The 10,607-nt window shown below is 35.0% G+C and overlaps 1 protein-coding gene across 1 annotated transcript in view; it reads left to right on the top strand.

Moving 5' to 3' along the window:
• The first annotated feature begins 3,532 nt into the window (after positions 1-3,532).
• LOC121377415 (multiple epidermal growth factor-like domains protein 10) overlaps positions 3,533-10,607 on the top strand; it is a 21,535-nt gene continuing 14,460 nt past the window's right edge. Inside the window, exon 1 of the mRNA XM_041505397.1 lies at positions 3,533-3,633. The gene's annotated coding sequence lies outside the window, so the exon portion shown is untranslated. The remainder of the gene's footprint in view (positions 3,634-10,607) is intronic.

Here is a 10,607-nt window from a genome sequence, read left to right as displayed (position 1 = left end):
GATAATTAATTTCAAGTGTTTTGATGCTAGTTTTAATTGTTCATCAATAAAAGTCGAATTTTCATGCTTATTATTCTGTTATTTTATATTGTAGTAACTGGTCATTATAGTACTAGTTGTAAGTACTAACTACTAGAACTAAGTACAGTTTTTAAAGTTTTATTTTAGGCATTTTCAGGAATCATACATATGTAATAAGCAAACTATCGGAAATAAATTCCAGAGGACTAGGAATACTAGAATTGAAAGTCCTGTGGACTAGGAGTACCAGGAATAAAAGTCCCACGGACTTACATTCCTCGAAATGCACGTCCCACAGACTTAAATTCCTAGAAATACAAGTCCCACAGACTAGGATCCCGAGGAATGGAAGTCCGATCGGACAAAGATTAAAAAATCACAATTAATCAGATTGTGACTTACCGTCAAAATATAAACTAACAAAACATATTATTAAAAGTTATGTTCGTGCATATAGAAATTGTCTTTTGTTGTTCATCAAATGTTAGTTTTTTGGAGTTACCAGTTTTCATATATATATTTTAAAAACAATTTTGGGCTACATATTGAGATGGGGGGGGGGGGGGGGGGGTATATTTCTTCGTGTTGAACACATGGACATATAGCCTACTTTATATCTGTAGTTGCTTTATATACTTTGAAAAAAGCAAGATATTCGTCCTACTTCAATATCGTAACAAAAATGTAAGACGATTACAAAAATGCACTCACGTGTCTGATCCACAAGTCTATGACGTAAACAAAATAATAAGTTGATACTCAAACTTAAAAATATTTTTTTGACATGCAGATTTGAACCCAGATTAAACTTAAGAGACTCATACACTTATCCATCACACTACGATAGAAGGCTGCCAAAACCTCACTTTTTTCTCATGTCTTTCTGGCAGCTCGTGCAAATTGCAGAGTATAATAAACGGACATATAATTTGTCGGACTAGTATTTCTGTCACTGCTATAGAAGGAATTTAAGTCCGGTAGGAATACAAGTCCTAGGATAAAAACAACTTAAAAATAAACCAGGAATGAAAGTCCGGGTAGGACTATGGTTCCTAAGCTATGGAGGTCCGATAGGACTACTGTTCCTACGGACCTGCGTTCCTTTTACACCGGCCTCGGTGGCGTCGTGGTTAAGCCATCAGACATAAGGCTGGTAGGTACAGTGCTCGCAGCTCGGTACCGGCTCCCACACAGAGAGAGATTTAAGGACTCAATGGGTAGGTGTTTGGCCACTACACCCTCTCCTCTCACACTAACTACTAACAATTAACAACTGACATACTGTCATGGACAGACAGCCCAGATAGCTGAAGTGTGTGCCCGGAACTGCGTGCTTGAACCTTAATTGGATATCAGCACGAAAATAAGTTGAAATGAAAATGAAAATGTGATATTAGCAACTTTTAATCTTTCAGGAGTGACTTTTACCTGTACAGACAGAAGACCTCATTGTTCGCACGAAACCTGTTCTAGTAGACATATTATGGACTGTATGAAGACGTGTGGTATTTGTACACGTATTGGTTAATAGTGTGTTTAATAGTGCAACAGTAAACATAATCGCAATGTGAAATATCATTTAAGTATTTTCGAAAAAAATAATAATAAAAGACATGTATGATTGTCGTAAAATCAAATATAAAAGTAAAACTGTCGTAAGATCAAATATAACTTTTCTTGTTATACCAATTGTAGTTTCAACTGTTCTTTCAATTCAAATATAGCTACACATAGTGTAAAGTCAAATAACAGATTTGTAAAGCTCAATGTGAACTCAATATAATTCACTACTAAATGTATACATTGATTGTAATAGAATATAACTTTTCTTGTAATATCAACTATAGTTTTCAACTGTTCCAATATATGAGTGAAAACTTCGGTGTCTCTGAATTTTCGTTAGTATACTATTAACATCACCAGGAGAAGTCTGAACATACAAACAAAGTACTGCAGCATTTAAAAGCAAGTTAAAGACTGTTCATGTAAAAGCTAAAAGTTAAAAGGGTAATCATATCACGTGATAAGCTGGCTGCAAGAAGTAACGCAATAAAAGTTAGTTAATACTTGAGTCATACTCACTGAGTCCCTCGGGCCACAGTCAGTGTATTCAAGTGATGCATCCACAATGATTCAGCACTGTTCAATTTAGTTTTATCAAGATCGGCAGTTAATTTTGAAATTATAATCGTGTCCTGCTGTGTTGTAAATTCAAATATAGTTTCATGTATTGTAAAGACAAATAATAGATTTCTAAAGCCAAATGTAAACTCAACGTATTTCATGACATTTTCATAAGGATATTTCTTCTGTTTTCAGGCTCCGACTGTGTAGAAGGATACTTCAGAATTCAGAACCCAGACTAACCCTATCGTCCGTGTGAGGAAGTAACAGTAGAAGACAAAACCAAAGGGACGTTTCAAAGCAATTGTCCACAATGTCAAACTAATGGGAGACGTGGTCCAGATTGCAAACATAACTGCAGTGAAGGATGCGTACACAAGAAATGTGATCGATGGACTGGTGTCTGTGAGAGGTGTAAAACTGTCTATTGTGGAAGTATATGTTTCAAACGTGGACACTGTGATGTCTGTGATGATCGAGGTGTCTGCAGTGGTAGCTGTCACCAAGGGTGGTTTGGAATGTTATGTAAGCTCCAATGTGACGTGAAATGCAAAAGATGTGACAGGTCTACTGGACAATGCTATCAATGTGCAGAAGGATATTCTGGTACCACTGCACTGAAACATGTAGGAGTATATCTTATCAACAAGATGGCACGTGTTCTGAATGATGTAAGGATGGTTTATATGGAGACAAGTGCTCAAAAACCTGCAGCACCATCTGTTTCAACAAACGTTGTCACCAAACTATCGGATCGTGTGCAGATGGTTGTCTTCCAGGTTACTCTGGAGAGAAGTGTGACATAAAGTGTCATGGAATGTGTCTTGGCAACTCCTGTGACAGCCCAATGGGTAAATGTAAAGAAGGTTGCAGCAGGCCCGGTGTATACGGTCCTTTCTGTAACTATACTTGTAATGGTAACTGCGAGTATGTGCGATGTCAGAGGGATGCGTTTGGTAATGTTCTGTGTAGTGCTGAATGCATCAGTGGTAAAATGGGAGACCACTGTACAGAGGACTGCCATGCGTATTGTCACGGACCATGCGACCAAACATCTGGTAGGTGTTTAAAATTATGTAGGTCTGGTTACTATGAAAACGACTGATCTGAAAGGTGCCCTGTTAAATGTCTCATGGACAGCTGTCTCCGGGACGACGGCACCTGCACCTATGGCTGCAAACCTTCTTTCTATGGAGCCACGTGTTATAAGCTCTGTAGTAAGAACTGCAGGAAACCAGAGTGCCATATCGACCCAGGACTAACCTGCGTGGATGGATGTGTTGGTGGGTAGAGAGGAAACTACTGTGAACAGAAATGTCAAGACATTTGTTCTGTTTGTGATCAACACTCTGGAAGATGTAGTGGGTGCGTGGAGGGTCTGTATGGGGAGAACTGCGATAGTCTTTGTACTGACGGGTACTCTGTGTGTAATCAGGCCACTGGAACATGTATGGCGCCCAGAGCTGAAGATTCAAATAAAAAGCATCGGTGAGTATGTATACGCAGCATTTCTTTTATTTACATTTTCCCCCGGCGTATATCAAGGAATGCTTTTGTTTGTTTGCTTGTTTGTTGTTGGTTTTTGTTTGTTTGTTTTCGGTTTTTTGGTTTGATGTTGTTTTTTTGCTTTTGTGTGTGTGGTTTTTTCTCTGTTTTTTTTTAAAAAGTAAATGTTATTATTCCATGAATTGCCACATTTATATCAATATCACCTAACTACGCAGATTGGGTATATTATTTAATGCATATTGATGCATAAACCTGGACATTGTTTCAAAGTGAAAAAAAACTTGACATTAATTATCCAGCTAACGAGTTTATTAACAATACACTTTACATTTTCCTATGTATCTACATATTATTTCTTGATCTAGTTTATTCGTCTATACATGTACATTGTTTCTTGTACGTGCATTTTGTTCATCTATGTATTCATTCTTGTTGTACGTGTATTTTATTTCTCTATACATCATTTGTTTGGTGTACGTGTATTTATCCCTCTGTACATTATTTCTTGATATACATGCATTTTATTCCTCTTTATATTATGTCTTTTGACAATGGTGTATGTGTATTTTATCCATCTATACATTATTTCTCGGTGTACGTGTATGTTATTCCTCAACACATGTATTTCTTGTTGTGTCTGTGTTTAATTTCTACATTGTTTCTTATATAGACACGTGCACTATACATTTGTAACGGGAATCCCTAGATCTCTGTGTATCTTAACCCGTGTATTAGTTTCCCAGATTCAATGTATCTGATCTGGCTTTCAAGGTAGCTGTCTATGATAAAGAGTTTCACTAAGGTCTAGTGCAGAAGACGAAATGAAAACACAAAATTAACTAGTCAACTTTTATTTACACTTAACATAAAATCACACAAAACATTTATTAGGAATAAGATTACTTCAAACCTTTCATCCTACCCCAAACCTAACAATTTACACCTCGTAACTCCACACAACCTAATAAACAAGACATGTTCGTAGCTCAGGCAAACATAGTACCTTTCTGCTGCAAACAAAATCACTATTACAAAACCTAACACAACCACTAAACCACTGCTACCAAACCTAACACAGGACAAAAGACATGGTCTACTCGAACAGAAGTTAGGCATGCATGGTACCTTTGGCTATCTCCCAAGTAAGACTTCAATATATAGTACTTCCCGCTTAATATAGTCTACTCAGGACTTCTCAAAATAACAATCTTAAATAATTTAACTTTAATATAATAATAATAATTCAGCGAATGCTTAATTAATACCCAACTTAATCTACACTAATTACAAAATATATTACCAAATTACAATACCTAAAATATTACCAAATCAACAAATCTATATCCCATATAATAAAACATTAATTATTAAAAGAATAAATCCATATCACCTATTTTCAACACAACTTAATTCCGTTTCCCTTACACATTGAAAGAAAAACTGTTCCTAATACAACGATTGTAATATGGACCGGAAGCCTAAAATAATTTGAATAAAATTATTCATTGATTAATAATTCGTATATATACAATTTCTTCTTGTATATATTCAATTTATTTTATTCGTATATATTACAATTGTTTTTTTTTACTGCAAGCATTTTATTTATCTATACTGTATTTCTTTTCCATTTATTGTGTTCCTATATATTGTGTGATTCATTAAAAATATATAAGTCTGGATGAAGGAAAGAAGTGCGTTTCATTCTGGATGAACTACACTACAACCGGCCTCACTAACCCACTGTCCAGGGCAGACTGCCCAGATAGCTGAGGTGTGTGTCCAAGACAGCGTGCTTAAACCGTAATTAGGTATAAGCACGAAAATAAGTTGAAATGAAATTAAATGTAGTAGAATATGGTGACAATCGTTTTAATAACACAGACACACACACATGGACATATATATATATATATATATATATATATATATATATATATATATATATATATATATATATATATATATATATCAGTGTTCTAGCTAGCAGTAAATAGGAGGGCGGCGCGCCCTGCCCATATTTTGTGCCGCCCTGTCCCGACTGTTGCCGCCCTGCCTTTTTTTTTTTTTTTTTTTTTAACGGCCATTCCATTTTTCGGTGTTCAATTTGAACTGTGGCAACTCTAGCTAATTTACGAGTTAGCTCCCCTGATGTCGGAAATTGGTTATTTTCAATTATTATGAAAACAAGTTATAAAAGTTACAAATACCACTACTTTTTACACAAAATGTTGTTTAACCATGCCAACACGAGAAAGGAAACTGACAGCGTTACAGAAAGCGGCTGGATCGTGCCAAAAAATTTCCTTTAGATCAAAGTAAGTGTCCATTTTTTATTTTATTTTTTACGACAATTTACATCCGATGCTGAATTAATATTTGTACAGTTATAGAAATATATGACTTTCTGATCGATATACCTTACAATAATCATTTTCTTAAATATTTGATGTAAACAGGCTTTTATTAAAAATTAAATGTTAGTATTGTTGGGTGGTTTATTTGTTTGCTTGTTTGTTGTTTTGTTTTTTTCTCTCTCTTCTTTTTTCAACATATGGCTGACCTCCCGGTCTACATCAACTAACTTACACTTATTTACTTTTATACAATGATAGACACATTTGTTATAACAAAGCAAAAATAATAAAACCATTTAATAAAAATCACCATAAACTCTCGGTAGATTTAGTTGTCAATATATTTTGCATTTTAATACAAAATTAAAAAAAGATTAAAATAATAATAATAATACATGTAATAATAATAAAAATTTAAAAGTTGGCAGTTACACTGTTAATATATTAATAGTTACAAATATTTGCCTAAATAAATTATTATCATTCAATTGAATATGTATTGTGAGTTATAAATTGTTCTGTTATTTTATCAGATTTCAGGATAGCGATATAGTCAACTCTTTGGCAATATTGGATGTGTCTTCACTGGATGAGGATGTTCCTGTATTGTATGGAGAAATGGAGATGGAAGCTCTTGCTGTTCACTTCAACATGCTTGAATAGAACCTTCTAATGGAGAGGACAAATTTTCTTTCATTGATGGAATCCAGACTCTCCCAGGGATTGTAAAAGTGCTTTTGGGCCCTGATAAAAGTGGACTATGTACAGGCAATGTATCCACTGCTAGCCAAGCTTGTGTCTGTAGCACTGACTCTGCCTTTGAGCAGTGCTGAATGTGAAATAGTGTTTTCTCAGTTGAAAATGATAAAAACAGACAGAAGGAGCAAACTAAATGTTCCAACTGTAAGCAAGTTACTTCAAATTAAACTTATCTGGAAATTCATTCACGTTGAAACTCTGCTAAATAAGACAACAGAGAAGTTCCTAAGTGTAAAAAACAGAAGATGTTGCAATCTGTGAAATAAACTGATCAGTTGTGTGTCCCTATTGATGTTGCATGGTGCTAAGTTGTATATAAATACCTCAGAATTTGTTTCATTTTTTGTGTGTATGTAACAACCCAAAGATGTTAACTATGAAACTGACCAGTGTATGTCCAGCAGTACATCCATACAACTGTTGCATTATTTATCAACCCTATATTATTAATTAGCATTAAATCCATAATTTGAATATTTTGTTAGGTTTTTGGGTCGGTTTTTTCTTCGGTTATGGTATATAAATTACTGCCTTCATAAACAATTATTCCCGCAGAAAGTGCCCTAATAATAAGTGAGCACCCTGCCCTCCTCAAATCCTAGCTAGAACATTGTATATGTATGTATGTGTGTGTGTGTGTGTGTGTGTGTGTGTGTGTGTGTGTGTGTGTGTGTGTGTGTGTGTATTAATACACACACACACAGACACACACACGTAAGTGTGTTTTTATTTTCACGCGGCCGATATTCGAAAAAGCATCTTTTGAAGCACATTCATTGATAACCACACACTCAGCTTCTCACAGTTATGACGTGATTGACGATAGTAGGTCAGTAACGGATTACCAAACAGTTCCGATGAGCATTGAGAGCTCCATGACGTCACTAAAGCTACCATCTCAAGGAGAAGTATTTGATGACGTCGAGGAACGTCAGTGGCTCAAATGCAATGGTCACGCAACAGATGGCAGTGAGAGATCTACGTCATCGCTTTATTTGTATCCAGCTCAACCTGACGAATTTCTGTAGGGATTAAGGGGACATCTTACTATCGCATGTAACGCCACTATATTGAGCAGCGGTAGACTCGTACACTAGCAGCATGACAGTGGCGTGACGTCACTAAGGATAGGTTTAGCACTGAAACATGCAGATGTTACGTAACACAATACAGTCCGTCTATATCGGCTAATAACCATAGTCTGTTTTTAGTTTTCACATGTTTTTCATATATATAATTTGTGCTTGTATCAACATAGAGGAAAAAGGAAAACAGTTTTAGCGGAGAGAGAGAGAGAGAGAGAGAGAGAGAGAGAGAGAGAGAGAGAGAGAGAGAGAGAGAGAGAGAGAGTATATTATGTTCTGTGAAATTAAATAAAATTATATCAAAAGTTGTATGATTAGGGAAACTGATGTACTTCCACGTTAGTCCTAAAATGGACAGCAATAACCGTGATTATCACAGGACTGTCATTTTGGTTTCGTATTCAATAACATATGCTGGTAGAGCACTATGTTTTCTTATTGCTAAAAGTAAAAACATGGGAGGCATGAATTTTAATGTATTTGGAAAGCTCTACGATAACTTACTTCTACCGATTATTACTTATGGAGCATCGGTTTGGGGAACTGAGGTATATTCTTGTATTGGGACTGTTCAAAATAGAGCTTGTCGGCTTTTTCTAGGTGTGGGGAAGTATACCCCTACGGATGCAGTGCTTGGGGATATGGGTTTGGATGCCTGTGTTTCTGTCACAGAGGAAGGCTGTTATAGCAGCGGTACAGATGAACCAAAGTGAATAATTATAGACTCAGTAAGGTTTTCAATTGGGCTGAGAAAGTGTTCTTCTGTTCGTTGCAAAAACTGAATTTTTGTTGTGTATAATGTTTTTAAAGTGTGTAATTAAGACCACTTTTACAACACTGATGCTCTTTATGCCAATATTGTATATGCATTAATGAACATTCTTGTTGCGAAATATCTATCTGATTGGTCTAAACAGATAGGTGGGCAAACTGGTAAACTTAGAATGCACAAACATTTTAAATGTGAATATTTTACTGAATTTTATGTCAACTATTTTGCCAGGAATGCATATAATTGCTATTTCCAAATTTAGATGTGGCGTTGCACCTTTAAGGATAGAAACTGATAGATATGAAAGTCTGCCATTAGAGGAAGGAAAATGCACTATGTGTAAAACCCTTTTAATTGAAGATGAATTTCTCGTTTTAATGAAGTGTCCTCTTTATGATGATTTTAGATGTCCGCCGTTTTCAAAAGCTAGTTTTTTAATTAACGATTTTCATCAAATGTCGAAAGAAGACAAATTTTATGTGGGTTCTTTTTAGCGTTCACGTTATTATATTTTAAAAAGGTGTAAATGGTTTTGATATGGTTCATTTATGGCATGTATATATATATATATATATATATATATATATATATATATATATATATATATATAGATAGATAGATAGATAGATAGATATATATTATATTTCAACACTTTTATGTCTACTGTGTATTTTATTATAATACATATTTATTTTAATAGTTTTTCCATAAGGAGTGGCCTTTTTATTATTTTAGTAAGAATGTTTATGTATGTATGTACTATTGTGGGTGAGATTTTAATAAAATACCTGTCTGTCTATCACATATCTTAGTCTAATTAGTTTGACTAGTTCGTCACGTTTGGCAGGCAGGCAGTATCACTAATCAGTACATACAGATATTTCTAAATGACGACTCCAAATCAGAATTAACTTGTTTTGTGTTGAAAACCACTTGCTTACACTATAGGAAAATCCCAAATTGGGAAAAGTTGTCTTAATTTTCACCCTTTATTTCCGAAACATCCCGCTTTTCTCAGTTCATAACGTATGTCCATCTTTACTAGATTAAAAGTTGCAGTCGACCGGCTAATCCGGTGAAATGTGCTTAGAAAAGGTTTTGGTAGCATTTTGTGTTTGTGTTAAAAGTGGGTAACCATGCTACATACTTTCCCAGTTGTCTAAGGTTTCAGAAAAACCCGGTTACAAGCGCGGCATTTGTCAATGAAGGTGAAATACTGAGGTGACAAGGTCAAGTAAAAAAAAAGTTTGTTTTAACGACACCACTAGAGGACATCAACGGCTATTGGATGTCAAAGATATGGTCATTTTGACTCAGTCACAGAAATGAAACCCACTACATTTTTTCCATTAGTAGCAAGGAATCTTTTAGATGCACAATTCCACAGACAGGATAGCACATACCACGGCCTTTGATATACCAGTCGTGGTGCACTGGCTAGAGCGAGAAATAGCCCAATAGGCCCACCGACTGGGATCGATCCTAGACCGACCGCGCATTAAGCGAGCGTTTTCCTACTGGGCTACGAGGTCAAGTAAGGTGAAACATAAATTTCAACCTAAAATCATCTACTCTCAATATGCAGTCTTTCGCTTCATTTATTGTAATTTAAACAGTTATGAGGCATGTAAAATGTGAAATAACATACAACCGCAGTAGCATTTAAGTAGAAAAGTGTTGTTGTTTTCCTTAATGGTATACTCTTGAAGTAGTGGCAAATTTAAATGTAGTCATGGACTTTTTAATGTTAAAAGCAGTCATGTTTCATCAAGACTTCTAATTCAACTTATTAGCAACAATTATTTTACTTTTTATTTTAATTATTATTCCGATATTTGTTTGATCAGATTGTTAAAATGACGTTAAGAGTCAAATAAACTTGTACGCAATGCACTATATACTTAATATTCACAGACTATCACTGAATTTTCATTTATGTAGATGATCATAACGTATACACTAAAATGTTTCTATAAGGTT

This window comes from Gigantopelta aegis, chromosome 7 (assembly GCF_016097555.1).
Source record: "Gigantopelta aegis isolate Gae_Host chromosome 7, Gae_host_genome, whole genome shotgun sequence".
NCBI lineage: Eukaryota > Metazoa > Mollusca > Gastropoda > Neomphalida > Peltospiridae > Gigantopelta > Gigantopelta aegis.
The sequence above is the reverse complement of the archived record's forward strand: the minus strand, read 5'-3'. Positions and strand labels throughout refer to the sequence as shown.